Source organism: Euleptes europaea, chromosome 1 (assembly GCF_029931775.1).
Source record: "Euleptes europaea isolate rEulEur1 chromosome 1, rEulEur1.hap1, whole genome shotgun sequence".
Taxonomy (NCBI): domain Eukaryota; kingdom Metazoa; phylum Chordata; class Lepidosauria; order Squamata; family Sphaerodactylidae; genus Euleptes; species Euleptes europaea.
Window position 1 is genome coordinate 65,165,873 of NC_079312.1, and position 21,772 is coordinate 65,187,644.

The following is a 21,772-nucleotide window of genomic DNA, read 5'->3' on the forward strand; positions in this document are numbered from 1 at the left end:
ATTATACTTACTGTGTGAGATAACATTAGGCACACTGAAGGAAATGGTGATTCCCTAAACTAATGCATGTTCCTAACCAATTAAATTTAACTGTTCATGAGCACCAGTTCTGTCACAGTCATATTCCATAACACTCCTTCCTTCACAAGCAACATTACCGTTTTCTCAACTCAACTCCACTCTTTTCTTTTTTCCTTTCACAATATGACAGAAAGGGGAATAAACATATAATCATGCCTTACAGAAGCAACTACCTTTTCCTGCTTAGAACTGATTGTGGGAAAATCTGAAGGGTGCTAGGTTGTAGATGAAGTGGGGGAATGAACTATGTCCACTCCAAGGTATTTCTTGACTAAGCCTGGCTGCAGTTCTAAGGATACTAAAGTGCAGCCACTAAGGCCACTTTCAGGTTTCAGTGAGCCTTTATTCACAAATGTACGATGGAGCTTCCCCATGCACGGGGCTGGCTCCTCCCTGACTAAGAGCATGCCTCTCAAATCTCTGTTGTAATAATTCTCTTCCCGCAGGTCTCCTATTACCAGAGAGTAGCAGGAAATATTCATTAGAGCTATGGATCCATGCCCCACCCTGGTGGATCCTGCAGTCATCCTTAGATCCCATCAGACTCCCAATATAGATGCCCCAGCTCAGCAGCCAGGTGCTGAATTGAAAGCACAAGGACAGTGGTCTACTGCAATTCCAGTGCTGGAAATTCGTTCAGTGTCCCCTTGTCACTCTACATATCCATGTTCTCTGAATATATGTGAGACTAATGTGCTCCATTGGGAGAGAAAGCAGCACGATTATAACCCCATCTCGTCAGATCTCAGAAGCTAAGCAGGGTCAGCCCTGGTTAGTATTTGGATAGGAGACCAAGAAATACCAGGGTTGCTACGCACAGGAAGACACTGGCAAACCACCTCTGTTAGTCTCTTGCCTTGAAAACCCCATAAGGGGTTGCCATTAATCAGATGTGACTCGACAGCACTTTACACACACACAATGTGCTCCATATTCATACACCTACATGATATTTCTTTGCAATAATGGAGTGCAGAAAACACCTGCCTAGATTATTAGCAGCAGGGGAGAGGGGCTATCTCAGATATGTATTTATTTAAAACATTTCTAAGCTGCCTTTCCACCCGGTTGAGGGTCCCTAAGGCAGTGAACCATCAAAAACAGTAAAACAAGCTGTAGACACACACAGAGAGAGGAATTAAACCAATAATTAACAAAAAGACAAACACTTGCACAGGAAGGGAAGTCAGAGTGGGAACACCAAACTAAACAGCAAAGCCTTCTTCTGCTATCAGAAGACAATGACAGAGGGACAGGGAGACAACTATGCAAAGAGATGCACAACAACACTAACAATCTATTCCACAGATAGCCCACAGTGCTGATGTATGAACATACGAAGCTCCTTCCACTGGGTGATGTCGCCCAGAAAGTCTACTGTGACTAGCAGAGCTCTCCAAGGTCTCAGGCAGAAGTTTTTCTGACTCTATGCATTCTGGAAACTAAACCTGGGATACAGCCTTTTTACTGGCTGCAAGGCCTTGTCCATCATACAGGATACCTATCTATATACACGCATCCTTGCGGCATGTTAAGTTTCAGATAGGAAACCAGATCCTGCTCAAGTCTGTACAATGTTGAGAACGGCAAATTTGTGTTAACATGGTTCTGACATTAACTCCTGATTATTGTTAGTCCAAATAACAGCAGTAGTTTGAAAGATAAAGCAACTCAGATCAGGACTAACCTCAGGGTGTTTCTTGTTTCAGAAACTAACATGTTTGAAATCATAGAGGAAGAGTTCAGATTATCGCTCTAACATTCACTTATTGCACAAACTAAAAACCTTTACCAAGTGAACAACAAATGCCCCTAAGCATTATAATTAGAGGTAAAGATTGTTCAGAGATAGCATTTAAAAATTGTGCTCGGGGAATAAAGGTTCCCTACAACCAATTAGTTTCTATTCTCTGTTCAAAAAGGAGGGAAATCTTGAAGAGGGGAAATTCTTTGTCATTCCTGTTTATGGTTTCTGCAATCACAATGCAAAATACTCCGCCAAGTTTGGGCTTTTGAGGCCTTGCCATTTCATATGTAATGTAATTCAATAACGAAAGACTTGGAAGTATGTAATTCACTAACAGGGATCAAACAAATGCCCTTAAACAATGGCTCCCCAGTACTTGGAGACAAAAACAGGAAGGGGGCAATATGTAATGGAGGTTTGCTGGTTTTAATGATAACATAATTAGGTTTTATCCCTCTAAAGGGTATTGGCTAAGTGCCATACATGACACCAAAGACTTTGGAACTGGAAGCAAAGTCTTTCTTGTCTCTGAGAAAGCTTAACCAATAAAATATGAAACCTCTTACCACCTGAGAGCTCAGATACTTTGACTTGCTATTTAAGAATCCCTGAAGAGAGAAGGGATAATGCCATGTGTGAGCAGAGAGTATTTTCTTCATGAATAAACATCTGTTAAAAAGATCCTGGACATATGTACATGCCCTCAGATCTTGTATATTCAATGGGACATTCTTAACTAGAGACGGGTACTTTCAGCCATCAAAGGGACAGCTTTTCACAACATTTCAATTTCATAATATTTCTGACAAGTTGTTGATCCACAAGGAATTATGAGGAGAGGGGAAAACAAATAATACCAAAATCTACCCACATGCACATATACACAAATCTCCCCCTCCAGATTATTATAAACTCCCAAGGGGTGAGCACACCAGTTGTCCCTTCTCACTCTGTTTTCTTTTTTAACTGACTCTAAACTGTTTCCAACTTCCCATGTCTCCCACAACATGCAGTCTTCAGGCCTTTCCCCCCCTCAGGCTCCCCTCCCCAAAATCTCAGGTATTTCCCAACCCGGAGCTGGCAACCCTACTAATAAGGTTGGGGCTTGCTTGGCTGGCTATAGAGCTAGTTGACCAGGGAGTAACTTAGGATATTTTTCATGAATGAGAAGTCACTCTCCTTAAAGAAAAGGTCAGCAATTAAACAAAAGATCAGCCTTTGGCTGAACATATTTGAGAAACAGCGTAAAATCAACTTCTGCTGAAATCTCCTATATCAGCACAGAAGGCTATCCTGGCACCCCACTCTCAGAGAGGTATGGTGAAAGGGGCAGAGTTTGCTGCAGCAGGGGACGAGGAGACACTCCAGTTTGATGCTGCCCACCTTACATGCAGCATCAAGGGGGTGGGGACAGAGGGAAGCTGGTGACTGCCCCACTCCCATCTTTGGCCAGCAACTAGGGAAACAGAAGATGGCAAGAAGAGGCAGAAAAAGGTACGACATGGAGAGTCATCAGTACTAGGAGGGGGGGAGCTCAATAGGGAATCCAAAATTAGCCTCTCCAAAGAGCTCCAGCTTCATCACTTGCATGAGGGCAGCCACTGAGAACCACACATCAGACACGCTAGCCTCCACTTGAATGCAGGGGCCTGCAGTGAGGAAAGTGCTGATGAGTCGTGGGGTTCCCTGCCTATTCAGGACACACACATTCTACATTGGAGCGGCCTCCACAGCAGCCTCGCTAGGCAGAGGGGACCCGATGAACTAGGCGATTGGCAGATGGTAGTCTCCCACCTTCAGAACTTAAGTCAGACCTCTGTGGTCAGTGCTGTGGTTACAGGCAATGGGGACACCACATGGACATTACTATCTAGTCTACCTATTATGTCTAACAGTCTATTAAGGCACACAAGGAAGCAGTTCATCATCTGCAACAGGATTGTAGGGCAGTTGCCAGTGGAGGCTTCAGGTCACAGCTGGGCATGAGCAATTCTGTCTGTACCACGCTGGGAAGGAAGAACATGCTATGGGACAAGTCTTTCTACAAGTTCTCAGGGCCTCTCACACAAACACACACCCTCCATGTAATTCTAATATTCCTTGTGGAAAACAATATTGCTAAACAAATGGGGAAATCCATACTTCTAAAATACCTGAACGTCTCAGTGTATTATCTGAGATCCTCTGGTGGAGTGTGTGGAAAGGTGCGGTACACCCCAGTCTCCTGGAGAGGTCCTGCGCCAAGGTGAACAGCTAGGATGGCCAACCTCCAGGCCACTTTGGCAGTTGTACTCTATGACATTGAAGTCCCTCCCCTCTCCAAACCCCTCCCTCCTCAGGCTCCACCCCCAAAATCTCCAGGTATTTCCCAATCCGGAGCTGGTAACCCTATGAACAACAAAGTGAGGCATGGGGTCATATACATAGGAGGGGTATGTATCTCACATCCAAGCAGCAAGTCTTGTTGTCTGCACCTGTACAGGAGTGATAGAAGTTCATCCTTCTAAGAAGGGCACAGCTAATTTTCTAGGGGATATGTGGCTAGGCCTCATGGCAGCCATTTGAGACAAGCAGACAGGGGTGGACCAAGCAGTGAGCTGTCCCTCTGTGGTGGGAGCAGTGTGAGTAGAGTTGTTGGAGTGGTATACAATATAGCTTAGATGAGGACCCTGAGGCCTCATCCTCAGACCAAGCTAGGGGCCTTGGCGCCTTCATGGACTCAGGGTGCTATTCTTCATAGGACTAGCAGCTAGGGGGACCTGAAATGGTATCACAAAGACCCTCCAGATGGAGACTGGAGATCTCCCAGAATTACAACTGATCTCTAGATGGCATAAGTCAGTTCACCTGGAGAAAATGGCTGCTTTGGAAAGTAGACAATACGGAATTATACCCCAACCGAGGTCCCTTCCCTCCTCAAACCCTGCCCTCCACCCCCAAATATCTAGGAATTTCCCAACCCAGAGCTGGCAACCCTGCAGCTCAGAGCTCTGAGCCAGGTTGGCCTTGCATGCAAAACCAGTGATGCACTAATAGAGAGGGCCCAACAGCTGTGGTTTGAAAAGGGGGGTAGGGTTGCCAGGTCCCTCTTCGCCATCGATGGGAGATTTTGGGGGTGGAGCCTGAGGAGGGTGATGTTTGGGGAGGGGAGGGACTTTGATGCCATAGAGATCAATGGCCAAAGCAGCCAATTTCTCCAGGTGAACTGATCTCTATCAGCTGGAGATCAGTTGTAATAGCAGGAGATCTTCTGCTATTACCTGGAGGTTGGCAACCCTGGGGGGGTTGGACTGTATGTGCTGCAGACTGAGGTAAAATAAACAAACTTGGTTGTTATTATCCCATCTGAAGGAGTCAGCTCTCCTTATTTCTGCATGCAAAGAGGGGTTGTCTGATCTTTGCAGTGGCTGTTTGGCTGCTCTTGCAAACATCTGTGGGATCAAAGATTTTTCTTCCTGATAAAGTGGGAGAATACTGAGTAACATGGGAGTGATCTTGACTCATGATTGGGATCAATACAGTAATCATCTAAATCTTTTTTTAAATTGTCCACTTTGGATATGTCTGTCTGAAACTGCCTTGCCTGGAGGCTGATGGAGAAATGAGAGAGATGTTAAAAGCAACCAAATAGCAAAGCTGATTTTCATTTTTGTTTTTTAAAGAATTCTCTTTCATTCTTAGGGATCACAGTCAACAAATTTAAGTATAATTGGTTGATTGCTTTACATTTTATAAATCTTGATTTGAACCAATTCTATTCCATAACTCAGTGCAGTTCTCATATAAAGGCCAGAGAAGTGCGCATACATGCATAAGCACACACAAACACAAACCACAGTCATGAAGAATAAGCAACCAGGGCATTTGATGATCAAGTTCTTTTGATCAAAAAAAGGACTCTTGCAGGGAAAAGTACAGAAAATTATGGGAAACAGTAATAAAACCTGACAACAATGTTTCTAAGATGTTTTATTCTTCCCAGCTTTGTTCATAGCTTTTGCAGCATGAAGAACAGAGCATATGGCAGTAAATGCCCTTTTTTGTTACTCCTGTGAGACTTATGGGATTGGAGCAATATTAAACTACTTTGTAGGAAACTGTATAAAGAGTCAGTCTCTCCTCCCTCCCCTTGGGTAGTAAAAGTGCTTGAGTAATTAATTTATGTCTTCTGAGCCAAGTAGCTACTTGTACTTCACACTCAGCATTCCCAACAAACTCTTATAGAATGTGCTAATTAGCATTTTTCTCTGGGAACTGTAAAAGGACTAATGCATTGCTAAAAAGGGATGAGTCTTGAATACAGGAGGGAGAGAAACAGAAGAATTTAGAAGAATTTACGATGTCTCCATGAGTGATATAGCAACATCACAAGAATCTGAACAAAAAGAAAGATCAGTCTCTTTGAAGGCGGAGAAGTACTTTGTGATATCCAACTAAAACATTGCAATTCCTGATCCAAGGGAGCCTCTTCTACAGATTAATCTATCTCACAAATTATATATAAGCAAAACCATTTTAGATTCAGATTAAATGGAATGATAAAAGAGGTTAATATTTCCAGAAATTTTAAAATTGTAGGGAAAACCAGTTTGGAAATGTGTGTGTGTGTTGTGTGTGTGTGTGTGTTTCTGTTTGAAAGAACTGAAATGTTGAGGACACTGAAATATATTGCATGCTTAACTAAAATTTTACTTCACTGCTTAACCAACATAAAATGCATCTATTACTCAGCATATAAAATTGTGCTGTTCGCATGGAATTTAGTTGCTTTGTTTTCTATAAGCAAAATTACAAATATACCCAGGAGGGTTGCCAACTCCAGGCTGGGAAATACTGGGGATCTGGGGGGTGGAGCATGGGGAGGGTGTGCCTTTGGGAGGGAAGGGACTTCTGCAGGGTATAATGCCACAGAGTCTACCCTCCAAAGTAGACATTTTCTCTGGGTAAACAAATCTCCATCATCTGGAAGTCAGTTGTAATTCCAGGAGATCTCCAGGCCCCACCTGGAGGTTGGCAGCCCTAACGCCCAGATCTGAACACAAAAGAGAGAGAGAGAGAGAGAGAGAGAGAGAGAGAGAGAGAGAGAGAGAGAGAGAGAGACCTTTATGCCACTGTAACCCTTTGCTGCCTTAGGAAATGTATCCATAGGAAAGGTATCAGCTTTGTAGTACAGGTAAGAAAGTGGTATTATTTGGAAGAAAAAATCTAATACAGTAATACAGCAAGCAGCACATTGAACTGTTCAATAGTGTATTCTCATCATTATAGCTGAAATAATGCAAGATTTCATGTACAGTTAAATCAGGCTACCAGTGCCTAGGTATGCAAAATGATTACACTGGAGATCCATGTCCTGGGAGTTTACCATGCTGGATGGCAATTAGGGTTGCCAACCTCCAGGTAGAGCCGGGAGATCCCCCAGAATTACAACTGATCTCCAGACTACCGAGATCTGTTCCCCTGAAGAAAATGGCTGTTTGGAGGGTGGATTCAAGTGAGGCATTATATCCCCAAATCTCCAAGACTTTCCCAATCGGAGTTGCCAACCCTAAGGTCAATGATCCATATGAAGGTGACAGCAACTTTGTTTAAACACAAGCTGTTTCTGGAGGCTTCTATATGGTGGCTCTACAGATCCAGCTTGCCCACTATACATGCCAAGGCAATTGCCTACGACAGGGGTCCCAAACTTTTTCAGCCTATGGGTACATTTGATTCTGACACGGCATGGAAGGTGCAGTAACAAAATGACTGCCACAGAAGGTAAAGCCAGCCACAAAATATCTTCAGCAACACAGTGTAGATCCTTGTGCTGTGGTGGCAGCTGCTGCCAAAGCAACATTTTAAAACATCTGCACACAGGAGGAGGGAGCCATTTGCCTAGGATGCCAAAGACCCTTAGGCTCTTCCTGTGGCTCTAATGTGGTTGCTGCCAAAGTTTGTGCCATTACTGGCATCAGTGTACTATAAACCATTGTGGGTCTAGACTCGTCTTTTGTCAATGGACAGTGCAAAGACAATACTCATTTTATAATTCCAAACGGATAGCTGTGTTAACCAAAATAAACAGAAGTCTTTTGGCATCTTAAACAGTAACAATGTTAATCCCAGCATAAGCTTCATGGACTAGAGCCCACTTTGTCAGATGCATGTTTTGGGTTCTCGCTAGGCAGACATGGAAACATAAAACAAGCAAAATCATATAATCACCAATTAATTACTGCTATTGTGAATGGTCTCTTTATTGCTTTTCATTACACCAGAAATTTATGTAATGACATCTCACCCTGCACTTCCTGCAATTCATGGCCCTTTGACCCTGCAACTGTTTTTCTCCATAACCTTGTCCACCTGAAAAGGTTACATACACCTAACAACATGGGCTGTAGTCCACAAACGTTTATGCTAGAGTAAAAAAGTGTAAGTCTTTAAGGTGCCATAGGATGCTCGTGTATTTGTAGCTATTTTATACGACTACTAAAAAGCCACACAGGTCTTTCTCCTTTTCAGGCACGTAAGCCATGGCGTTGGCATTGGTTCCTGTGGTCTTGGTTCCTCCTCCTCCTCTCTCTTAGAAGAAGAGGAAATCATATTCAGTATAGATTGGCCTGGTGATTAAAGTGTGGGATTCAGATCTGGGAGACCCAGTCTCCAATTCCCATTTGACCACAGTTGCTTGCTGGGTGACCTTGGGTCAGTCACACACACTCAGCCTACCTTACCTCAAAGGGTTGTTGTGGTAAGGATACAATAAAGGAGGGAGAATGATGTATGCTACTTTGCATCTCCATTAAGGAAAGAAAGCAGTGTATATATGTGAAAACAAACAAATAACATTTTTTCTTGGTGTGACGTTTTCAATAACAACCTTTGAGTATACTTCTATTCTAAACTTTGATTTAAAAGGTAAGGTAAAGGTCCCCTGTGCAAGTACTGGGTCATTCCTGACTCATGGGGTGACGTCACATCCTGACGTTTACTAGGCAGACTTAGTTTACGGGGTGGTTTGCCAATGCCTTCCCCAGTCGTCTTCCCTTTACCCCAGCAAGCTGGGTACTCATTTTACCGACCTCAGAAGAATGGAAGGTTGAGTCAACCTTGAGCCGGCTACCTGAAACCAACTTCCATTGGGATTGAATTCAGGTTGTGAGCAGAGCTTGGACTACAGTACTGCAGCTTACCACTGTGCCATGGGGCTCTTCTCTGCACCACAGGGCTCTTTGTTTTGACTATGGATAAAGATCCTAAATGTCTCGAATCTCAGATTTATAGTTTACAAAGAAAATTCAATGTTGTCAACATCAACTGATGGCCTAAATGCAGACTCAAATATATTTACTTCATCTATAGTATTTTTTTTTCTCACTGATATTCAAGGCAGATTATGAAAACAGTTCATCCAGACAGCAAGGATCTCCAATAAACAATACAGTTAGGACTAAGATTACAGAACTGAAAAAAAAAACAGTGCAAACAGAAACAGGAACAATGAAAAGGGGGGAAATGTCCAGGTTTGACATGCTATAATGCACAATGCAGAAAAAGGAAGGTGGTACCTAAACAAACCTTGTAGCCTTACAAAGCCATCTCCTCAGCCCTTCTGTCATACTACAGTTCTAAATCCTTTTCAAAAACACCCTTCTGAACATTTGTGTTTTGTACATTCCATGATATGATAGTAGGCTGGCCTTTCTGTCCTCCTCAGGCAGACCATTCTGAGAACAATCTCCAATGCTGTTTGTCATTTATGGTTCATGTGGGGGAGGGGGAGAAAAATGTGACCTCCACAATTCCTGCATTTTTGGTTATGGGTGAGTGTTGACACAAAACATAGACAGAAGGGGAAAGCTTGCATCTTCTTTCACCCGTTGTAGTTGTCCTATTTTGACTATGGCATAGCAGAAAGCCAGGACAATGTTCCATCCCACCCAAAATGTAAGCATTTCTCCTAATTATATTAGGTGTAATCCATCTTCCTTAGCATCAATGGCAGCTTTACCACTGCCTCACAAGGAATGTAGATTGTACTCATTATCTTCAAAACTTCCCACTTTGATTTGTCCCTTTGTATCAGATTAGTCTACCTGAGCTAACAAAGGGTAATTTGCATTCTTTGCTTCTAATGATTAGTTTCCTGAAGGGCTGTGTTGCTTGATCGTTTGCATTGTACTTGTGTTTTCCAGTGTTACTTCAATAATTACCTTAGCTTATTCCGTGCCCATCAGTGATATTAATTTCAGATATACTGCACTGTGCATTAAAATATCAAATTAAAGGAAACACGGAACATTAAAATAAGGCAAGAGAGGGGGAAAAATAGTAAGCAACCAGCAGTAGTATATTAGGACAAAATGTAATGCCTTTTATTTGGACTAACTACAGCATATGATTGTATGATATTTCATGAATTAAAAGCTTACGTGATTCAGAAGATGAAAAATGAACACCATATTATAGAGACATGTGTGTGTGTGTGTGTGTGTGTGTGTGTGTGTGTGTGTGTGTGTGTGTGTGTGTGTGAGAGAGAGAGAGAGAGAGAGAGAGAGAGAGAGAGAGGTAGTAAAGCCAGATGTTTAACCAAAAGCATGAGTGAACTAACCACATCTGAAACTGTTTGCCAGGAAATTGTTAATTGGAAGATGAGAAAGATCAGCATGGCTTCCCACTTGAGGAGAAATAGGGACATTTCTGTGAACTGTGAACATCCTGATGCATGCATATTTATACAGATTATTTATATAAGCATGCATATGGATCAATTTTCTCTGTAAAGTATCGCAGATAAACGTTCAAAAATTCTCCAAGTATATAAGCAGGCATCCAGCCCATGAACTATGTCTTCACTAACATACACATGGCGGCGGCGGAGGGGGGGTATGTATGTGGACAGTGTATAGCCGTGTTGGCGAACCTACAGCACGCTTGCTTTCCCCACCGCCCCCCACTCTCCCGTGTGATCCTGGCCCCATGCAAATCATCACGTTTGCAACCATGCAAAGCAACACCTGACGCCTGGGAGTTTGCAAACCATGGAAAGGGACAGAAGATGTTTGCAAACCATGCAAAGCAACACAACCTTGCAAAGCAACATCTTTGCAACCATGCAAAGCAACACCTGAAGCCTGGGAGTTTGCAAACCATGGAAAGGGACAGAGGCATGCTAGCTAAGCATCAGGAGCAGGAGGGGGTGGAATTTCCCCTTTTGCATCGGACTCGGGACCAGGAAAATGCATTCTTTAAGTCACAATTTGAAAACAATTTTTGAGCAAGCATCAAAATAGATCTAACCGATCTTATGAATGAGGGAAAACCTGACGGCACACAACTGAAGCCCCCCCCTCAAACCAGGGAGAGACTCGAGGGGGCACCCCCCCAGACAGAACAAGCGAAAAACCCCTTTGGCTTCCCCCCACCCACAGAAACTGCTCCCTCCCTCCCCACACACACACAGACTCTGCTTCCCCCCCCCCACACACACACACACAGGAAACAAAATTATAGATTAAAACCCCAAAAGGGGTCTTACTGTGGATGTCTTCTGTTCCATCAGGAGGAACTGGGAGGACTGGCTAATCCAATACGATTCCATTTAAGCATGGGAGGTTTTGCCTTGGATTTGCCGCTCTCGAGATGCACACAGGATTGGCTGATCCTATTCATCCCAATAGGGAAAAGGGGGGACCCCATATCTCGGGACCCCCTGACCCAATGTTTACAAAACTTGGGGAGTCTCGCAAGAAGAGTCCTTTGAAGCTCCGCTGAATGTCTGGGGTCTCTAGCCCCAAAAACGCGCCCCTTGCAGCCACAGAAAGGAGCGAATGTGTGCTTTAAATGGAATAAAAATGCACATTAAGGGGAGGACCCCTTTCGGGACCCATATCTCGGGGGGCCCTGACCCAATGTTTACAAAACCTGGGGGGTCTCGCAAGAAGGGTCCTTTGAAGCTCCGCTGAAAGTTTGGGGTCTCTACCCCCAAAAATGTGCCCCCTGCAGCCACGGAAAGGAGAGAATGTGCACAAGCACCACCCCCCCCACGGGGATTTCTCTCTCACACACAAACAGATACTCTCTCTTTCTTTTCCCGGGCCATGCAGCAGCTGGACTCATGCACTCAATCGCTCAAACTGATTGGCCAGAAGAAGACCCAGCTTGGCCACCGATTGGCTGCAGGAGAATGCTGCTTACTAACTGACAGTTATGCTGCTGTGCCGAACCCCAAATTTGCTGAATTTATTCGCTGAACACCCCAAATTTGCTGAATTCAGCTCCCCATTTTCCTGCCTTTTTTGAGTTTGGTTCCATCCAAACTAAAAACCGCCGAATCAGGGGTAATTCGGCTGTTTTTCAGTTCGGGACAAACTGAATCGACAACCCTAGTCATCAATGGATTTTTCTGATCTCTATAGTAAAACAATAGATAATGGCAAAATCCTGAAATGTCAGTGCTGTTGCTTCTGGGTTTTAGCCAGAATTCATGTTAATGTGCCAATGACACCCTCCGCATCAATTTATTCATCCAGTCATGTGAGTGCCAGCTAGGGTTGCCAGGTCCCCCCTGGCCACCAGCAGGGAATAGGGGTAGAGTTGCCAGATCCAAGTTGGGAAACTCCTGGAGATTTGGAGATAGAGCCTGGGGAGGACAGGGGTATGATGTCATAGAGTCCACCCTCCAAAGCATCCATTTTCTCAATGGGAACTGATCTTTGTAGTCTGCAGATGAGCTGTAATTTTGGGAGATCCCCAGGTCCCACCTGGAAGCTGGCACCCTAGTGCCAGTGAGGAACAGAGCTTCAGTGGGGGGTTTCCAGCCAAAAGCAGACAAATAGCACCCCTAGTGTGTGTGTATGTGTATCTAGACAGACTACTGAGGTTAAACTTCAGGCATCTGATGAAATGAGCTCTAGCCCAAGAAAGGTAAGGCTACAATAAATTTGCTACAATAATTCTTCTAGTATTGAGTTGTCACAAGACTCCTCTTTGTTTTTGCTGCAACAGTCCAACCAGGCTAACTCACTATAACTTCCAAAGGCCACCACATGGAGCTTATTATGTTATGTTCAGTGACAATCTATGGGAGAATTCAAGGCTTTCCAGGAGTATATGTTTATTTTATCCAGTATATTGCCTCCTTCAGTGACTTGAGAGGCAGTTAATTTGGTAATGGCTAACCCATCCTACCTTATTTGAAACATTACAGAGCTGAACAAATGACCCTTTAAAAAGCTTTTTTTTTTTTTTTTGCTTTTGTTGATTAAAATAATTACCATGGACTTTTGGAAGACAGGCAGGCACTACAAAGCACCGCTAGCATCTGCAGTAACTTACATTTTCGATGTGGCCTAGCAAACCTATTTTCCATGCCCATCGCGGCTCCAGTCAATTTTATTCCAATCTCTGGCTGCAGTCACCACTCATAATATATCAAGGAATTACCCCCCCAAAAAAACAAAAACCACTCAACATGTGTGTTCAATCATATGAGTCACCCTCTACCCCTCAATTAAAACAACTACCATTACCAGGCAGTAATTTGGTCCCACTCCCAGCAATGACAGAAGACATTCCCAATTAGGAGACTCTTATAGTTTCTTTGTAATCTTTCTGCATAAAAAAACTGCTAATATCACCTATTTTCACAGGAAAATGTAAAACAAATGTGTCTCTTCCTGTGATTAGTGCAACCCACAGCATATGTAAATCAGCCTTGTGTAGCTGCTGCAGTCTCATTTCACATCACGTTTAACTCATTTGTGTCAAAATAAAGAGAGCAATATGAAAAGCACATCTTTCTAGTTTATACACAAATCCCAATATGATTGCTACTTTTGTTGTTTAATATCAGTTTGAAAAATCCAGTACACTAACTGAAGGGAAATTTATTCAGTGACTTTGGTGTTTAGGGGTTCAGACTCCACCTCTGCCTAGTATTCTGTTTGTGACCCTGGTCATGCAATTTGTCTCTATCTGTTCTAGCACTTTATTTTCAACAGTAGCAAGCCAAATGCCTCCGGAAAGCCTAAAAGCAAAACATATAGGCAATCCTTGCTGTTTGTTCCCAAGGTGTGGTATTCAGGGCTATACCGCCTCTGAACACAGAGATTCATTTTGTTGTCAAGGCTGACAGATTCTCTGGGCAGAGCTGGAATGAAAGTCGAACAAACAAGAAGAGCTATGGGTGGGTGGTGCTGAGAGAAGATATGATGGGTGTTGCCTGACGGGGTGGCTTGGACTTACAGTATGCATCCTGCTTTGGAGGCCCCAACTACCCCTGTCTACCGTCTTTTATGCATGGGTACTTTGACTCACATTCGCCCCCAGATTGACTTGGTTGTTCCTTGGAGTTATGCATCAGTTTTCCATCCCTCTGAGTTGACCTCGTGCCCACCCCGCACTCTCGCCAGGTCTTCCCGATGCTCTTTTAACACGATTCTTAGTTCTTCTCTGAGATCAACCCGGGTCAAATCGTTGCCATGACTGTGCATAAGCTAAAGTGTGGGTCTCTCTACTCATGCCCCCACATGCCCCCGTTCTTGTGTTTCCTTCTCCCACTCCTCCTCCAGCCAGCCTTCAGCCACGAAGCCTTTCCCCTCCACGAAGCCCCGAGAAGCTGTTGATACCGGATAGGTAAGCAGCCACATGGCTGCTTACCTCTCCAGGCGCCTCTGCCATTTTTTTCTTTTGATCTGATGATTTATCATTAATTTGATTGAAATATAATTAAAAATTAAGAGAGAGGCAGCTGAGGCTAAGATCCAATGCTCCCTCACCCCCCTCCTGGGTAATCCATCATTTAAATGCAGGGTGGGGGAGAGTGCCAGATCTTAGCCTTGGCTGCCTCTCCATTTTAATTATATTTTAATCAAATTAATGATAACTCATCATATCAAAAGAAAAAACCGTCAGAGGGCACCCAGAGAAGTAATGCTCCTGTGGGGGCATTTTTGCAGGTAGAGGGTATCTAGAAGGGACTCTCCTTGCAAGAACCCCCAAGTTTGTTAAAGATTATGTCAGGGGGTCCGGAGTTATGGGGTCTGGAAGGGGTCGCCCCCATCCTCCTCCATTGCAATGCATTGGAAAAGTGGCTGTGTTCAGACTCTTTAATGTGACCTTAGCAATGTATCTCAATGGGGAAGCTGGGCTTTAAGCGGTGGGAAAGTTCACCCTGCACCTCCATGGAAACAAAGTGTATCACATAGTATCTCTAAGGAGGCACCGGGCGAACTTTCCCACCCACCGTTTAAAGCCCGGCTTCCCCATTGAGATACATTAGATTAGATTAAAGAGTCACACAGCCACTTTTCCAATGCATTGCAATGGAGGAGGATGGGGTGACCCCTTCCAGACCCCATAACTTCGGACCCCCTGACCCAATCCTCACCAAACCTGGGGGGTATTGCAAGGAGAGTTCCTTCGAGCTACCCTGAAAATATGGGACCTCTACCTGCAAAAATGCCCCCCAGAGCCGCGAAAAGCCGCGAATGTGTTTAAATGGCTTTAAATGACCAAATTATTCAGGAATCCTGAATTTAAACCCGAATTTCTACCTATACCGGTATAGGGGAATTCAGGATTTCCGGGGGGGTCATTTAAACCTGAATCTGAATTATACCAATTTTTAAAAAATTCAACAGCCCTAATTTTCAAGGGGCAGGGACTGAGACATTCCCCCTTTCTGATGGTGATTCTGCAGTACTCCTGATACTCAAGGAATTTCTTCAGGGCAAACAACTATCATGCCTAGGGTTTTGAGAATTCGGATCAGAAGAGTGTGGGTCAAGAGAGGGTGTGAGTCAAGAGAGCGTTGAGCCCAAGGTTAAATCCCCATGAATAAAAGACCTGCCTCATCAAAGAAGGTATGATTAGGGAAGAGAATTCACTGCTAATTTCTATGGTTTTGAAAAATTGCTGGTACTGCTATAAAACCCATCCAACCCACCTCAGCAAAAATAAACCCCCATAAAACACCACCAGGTTCAAATTACTGCCAGCGTTTTTTTAAAAAAAACTTTTTAAATGATGCCAATGTTAGTCATAGTGGCTACCTTATAGAACTATGACTACAATATAATGAGGAAAACAGGAGTTCATTTTATTCCTGTTTATTCCTGTGCCTCAAAGTGTTCACAGGACTGTTAACATGATTCCAAAACCAAGACATTTAGTTACTCTGCTTCCATTCCCCCCCACCCCATTACAGGCCCCTTTACACCCTTCCTGCTTATCCTAAAAACACTTTGATTTGCTAACAATTTACACCAACTATATTCTGTTTCTACAGGCATAAATGACTCTCTAGAGAAAAAGAAATGTGTTTGTCTTGGTTCAGTCATTCACTACAAGGCAGCACAATATAGGGGGAAAGCAGTGCATATCCTTCTCTTCATGATACAGAGAATCCCCCAGTATAAGCCTCCATGTCAGCATCCAGTCATGTAGAGAGACTTCATTCAAACTGAATATCTAATTAAGGCCTGGAACTATCTGCACAGTGGAGGGGAGAAGCCCCTTCATTCACTGGACTAATACACTCCTCTCTTGACTTTAATATATTTTTGCGGGCTTGGCTAGAGTGGCTCAGTGTATGCCACATGACAAAAGGAATAATGTGTCTTAATGATGTAGATGTCTCTTCAGTGGGGGTGACTTTCCTGGTTAGCTTGAGGGAGGGAGAAGATGGGGAGGGGCTGTGGCTCAGTGGTAGAGCATCTGCTTGGCATGCAGAAGGTCCCAGGTTGAATCCCCGGCATCTCCAGTTAAAGGGACTAGGCAGGTAGGTGATGTGAAAGAACCCTGCCTGAGACCCTGGAGAGCCGCTGCTGGTCTGGGTAGACAATACTGACTTTGATGGGCCAAGAGTCTGATTCAGTATAAGGCAGCTTCATGTGTTTATGTGTGTAAAAAAGAAGGGAAAAAAGGGACAGGAAAAAGCAGTTGGCCAAATGGGATACAGGGTCTCTCTTTCCAGGGATCTGATTTAGGGTAGTGAATCTGCTGCCTTGTAAGAATGACTCTACCTGTGTTCTGTCTTCATCACCGTGCTCTATCCTCCAGAGGAAACTAACCTGGGGAAGAACTATTGCCTGGAACTTCTCACCTCTCAGGTCCTAATCCCACAATAAACGGGGAGTTTTTTTGTATGGATCACCCATAGTTTTTGTGCGGGGGGTGAGGAGAAGGGTGAAATTGAGATCACAACACAATGAGATGAAGCTTTTAAGCCTCAGCTGCTGTGCCAAACCCTCCACCAATCAAAAATTTCCCTGAGAGGGTGCTATTGGCTCTGTTGTTAAACTGCAGGTGCATCTGATACCAGTACATGTAGGGTTTCACAACACGGCAAACAGGACCTCTCCAGGGGTGTTTTTAGATCAAGAGAACAAGTATCAAAGGAGAAAGCTTGAAAGCTCCCTCCTTTCACATTGTGGTCCCAATCCAAATCGAACTTATGAACACACTTTCTAAGTGAGTTCTATATACAGAATTATCCGCATATCATGTGCAGTGATATGAAGAAAGCCTTGCCAGTTGTGAAGTATACAAGTGACTAACTCTTTGTTCATATGTATGTGTGGCTGTGCATGCATCTGAAGGAAAGCAAACGTATATTAAGTATATTTATTTCTTGTACTTCTCTTCAACCGGATGAGAAAGATGTGAATTCTGTCTCCAACTCATCTTTCGTTTTGTATGCTACCATCTTTATGCCAAAGCTGTGCTCCTCTCCTGACCTCTGCTCGATTTCACTCCATGCCTCTTACAAGAGCAGGGAGTCCATTCAGTGCAGTGGTGTGAGCTCCTGTGATTTGTAGGATTACCAGGGGAATGAGGGCGAGAGTCGAGGCTACTGCCGGTATTAGCCAAGCACCTCTCATTACATCTCGTTCCTGGGTTGGAGCAGAATCCATTGTCATTCCTGCTGGGAGATCTCAGTGTAGCACCTTGGGGTGAGAGAAGACGCACTCAAAGGTCCTGTTTTCACACTACAGAGTGGCTTGCTGAAAGCATCACAGCCCAGAACAAATCATGTTGGACGTATTTCCATTCTTCAATGTTGGTTTCTAAATTTACTTTGATAGAGATTGATGTCAATGTTGAAAAAGGCTTTTTAAGCATAATTTTTTACCTTCTGTTGTCTGGGCGTTAGCTTTCCAATAAGTCACAAAGTGGCAGCCACCCAACTGTAATTCTCACCAGCCAGGAATGCAGCTCATTTGTACCTTTCATTTACTGTCCCCATGTATACATTTTATCTTTTGGTACAAGGAGATTGGACATCGTTCAGGATATTATTCTGCCACACTTGGTAAGCGTAAGGTTCCTGTCCAATTAGCAATCATTAATGATTTAACTCAGCACTGGCGAGAAAACAAATGAGAAAGGCAAGTGCAGAGGCTCCCAGGTTGGCAGGAAAGGGAGCGACAGATATCTCCATCGTTAAATTGTGGGCAAAGTTTATGTTGGGCAACAGCCAATGTGATTCTGATCTCATTTCTCACCATATCAGAGTTGGAGCAGGACAGGGTCAGTTTCTGGCCTATTGTTACCAGGAATAAATGAAACAAAAAAGAGAAGCACCCAAATCCCTGATGTTTCCTTGACGTTGCACAGATATCACAAGCATACACAAAGAAACATAGTGTAAATATTTTTTTTTAATGGTTAATTTTATAAAGATCTGAGTGTAATAGAAAATGTGTACAATTTAAATCAGGGGCATTCGCATCCAGTATTCTAACAAGAATTGCACAGGTCAAACTAGAAATCTCATTTCTGAATTAGTTGGGTCCAGCTGGACCTGTCTCACTTTCCCTGCAGCCACACAGTAGCTACAGGGAACTTTTTATAAATTAAATAAATAATAACTGTTAAAGCACCCCTAAGGCCTGATTCAGTTTGTGGCTGCAGCACTCAGGAAGGAGGGGTTTCTGTTTCCCCCCCCCCAATACCATTTTCCTGAGCAGAAATGGTCCTATGTGGCATCATTTGTCCCATTTTGGAAGCTGCAGTTGATATCTTCCTGTATGGAATTACAGAGGAGGAGATAAACAACTGGAATATTTCCCCAATTCCACAGTAGTGCAGGTTGAGCTCCAGAGTGAGGTTTGTGCTCACCTGATCCTGAACTTCAGCAGCCTAATACTGTAGTACAATCTAATTTATTTTAACTTTCATAGCCCATGACCGCAGAGCCTAAGGCCACTAACAGAGATTCAATTTGAAAACACCCTCTTTAAAACCAACAAAGTGTCAAACAAAACAACACTACAAATATCAAAAATGCAGCTAAACATCAAGTAAACTCAATCTGGAATTCAAAATAAAGTCTGTAGTCCTCTTAAAAACTGAGAGCTAGAGTATCTTACATATATCCAGATGAGTGCCCCACCACCGTGGGCAGCAACTGGGGTGGCTAGGTCTCCTGTTTTAGCCCCCCATTCCCTACTACAGCTTCACGGGCAGGCAGGGTAAAAATGAAGGAGACCTGCCAGTGTTGTGCTGATGAATGATGTCACTTCCTGTGCAAAACCAGAAGTGATATCTTTGTATCAGGGTGACTCTTCAGGATTCAATCAAAACTCTATGGTTTAAGTTTTGAGTGAATCCTGGTGCTTTACCCCGACGCAATGACATCACTTCTGGTTTTGCTCTGGATGTGATGCCACTCATCAGTGCAATGCTAGCAAGTCTGTCCTCATCCCCAAACATCACCTTAACAGCAACAGAGATTGCAGGGCTGAGTTGTAGCCAGCCATGTCATTCCAACAGAGGACATCTTCAACAGATATAGGCCTGCAGCATTCAGTGAATTTTGGATAGGCAAGCAGGAAGCTGATCATTTATCCTCAAACCTGAACAATACAGAGCAGGAAGGAAACTGTTTTTGCCTTATTCTGTATTGCTGCCATAAGCTGTTATGGAGCAGAGCAGGAAAATTATCCCACTCCATTTTTCCCCCTTTTAAAAACTTTAACCAATGCTCAACTGCTCTCAGTTTTCAGTGCCTCTTGGAACGCAATGAACACACTCAGTTTTCATTAGGCCATTTGAAGTGGTAGTACTTTTAAAAAATGTACAAACAAATGTTTTTTGTTTTTTGTTTTTTTGCATATCCAGTGAGGCCCACAAGTATGCAAAACCTTTACCTTGTTTGTGGAGGGCCCCACTTTCTGTCCTATTTAGAGGCACAGGACCATTAAGTTGCTATCAGATGTAGCGATTCTTTTCAGCATGTACCTGAATGTTAGAAACAACACATACTTCTGTGTACCCAATGATTAACTACAGTAGGGTATCCAGCCCATTTTTCCTCAGTTACTGCAGAGGTCTAATCACAAAACACTATAACCGTTTCAGTACATAACATGGCCAATAAGCCATGTTATTAATTTCTGCATATCTGTCTTCTTCAAACACAGAGCAACTATCCTTTTAACGCAGTAAATGAGTCAGGTATGCTGCATCTTTAGATGATGTCCTAAAATGCATAGCATGCTCCTTCTCCATACAATACAATACTTTATAATACACTGCCAAATGCCAGTTATGCAATACCAATAAAAATAGGAAGGTTGCCTGGGCTTTATTCAACAAGGTGAGAACTGGTCCCTGCTCAAATGTTCAGAGTTTACACCAGAAATATCAGTCATAGCTAGGGATGCCAGGTCCCTCTTCGCCATCAACAGGAGGTTTTTGGGGCAGAGCCTGAGGAGGGTGGGGTTAGAGGAGGGACTTCAATGCCACAGAGTCCAATTGCCAAAGTGGCCATTTTCTCCAGGTGAACTGATCTCTATCGGCTGGTGATCAGCTATAATAGCAGGAGATCTCCAGCTAGTACCTGGAGGTTGGCAACCCTAGTCATAGCCAACCAGTTCTGTTCAAAACTCAGAGAATGGTTCTGTGCAAACCACATGTGTGCCCACATGCACACAGCATATATGTAAAGTATGAAGGTGCTTTATTCTGAATCAGACCAGTCATCTGCCCAGTTTTGTCTACTTTGACTGGCGGCAGTTCTAAGAAAGAAGTCTTTCCCAGGCCAACTCCCCGAAATCCTTAAGCCTTAGCCTTTCACCACGGAAAGCATGTGCTCTACCCACTGAGATAGGGCCCTTTCCTTGGAGAACTTGAGGCACTTGGTGTTCCTTATCCTTCCCTATTCATTTCCCTTATCCTATTTAATGGGGAAAAGTACACTAACAGTGCATTCCTAAGGAGAGTTACTCCATTGAATTCCTAAGGAAAGTTACTCCATTGAAATGAATGGGCTTAGACTGGAGTAACTCTCCTTACGAATGTACTGTTAGTCAAACAACTAGGGCTTTTAAAAATTATTCATGTATTAGAAGTGGTTATCACAAGACTTTTTTCTACACCAGAATTCATAAATGCATTCCTTCAGGCCAGAATTCCTGTGAGAAATGTATATTCCTGTCAAGCAATGGAAAGTATCCACAATTGTGGAGGTCAACTGTTAAGGAGACTAAAATAACAAACTGTTGTGTGCAGGACAGAGGTTATCAGGTAACCTCTTGCTCTAATGGAAGGAGTAGTCACTTTTAACATTAAAAATACATTTACAAGAGAATAATAGTTTCAAATTCACACAAATATCAGATAGCAAACTGAAGGCTGATTTATAATGTACAGCAATATTAGGTGAACAAATGATGAAGCCACATTCTGGTAATGTTTAACTTCTTGTTTATCCAGGCATAAGAAATAATTATTAGTATTTGTAAGCTAGAAACTACTTTATATAAGTGTGATAAAAATTAAGTAAAGAGAGGGAGGGAGACAGAAACTGTCAGTCAGCAAAAGAGCAAATGCCCTTCATACAGAAAGTCATTGGTCTCAGACATTGTGGACACCAAGACTACGAAGGCATAAATGTTAGAAGACAACACTTTCATCTGATGCAGTACAAGTATGTGATAAATGGGGGGA

General features: G+C 43.3%; 1 protein-coding gene across 2 annotated transcripts in view; it reads right to left on the bottom strand.

Moving 5' to 3' along the window:
• The window catches only part of FBLN2 (fibulin 2), a 200,067-nt gene that overhangs the window by 117,191 nt on the left and 61,104 nt on the right, over positions 1-21,772 (bottom strand). The window lies entirely within an intron of this gene.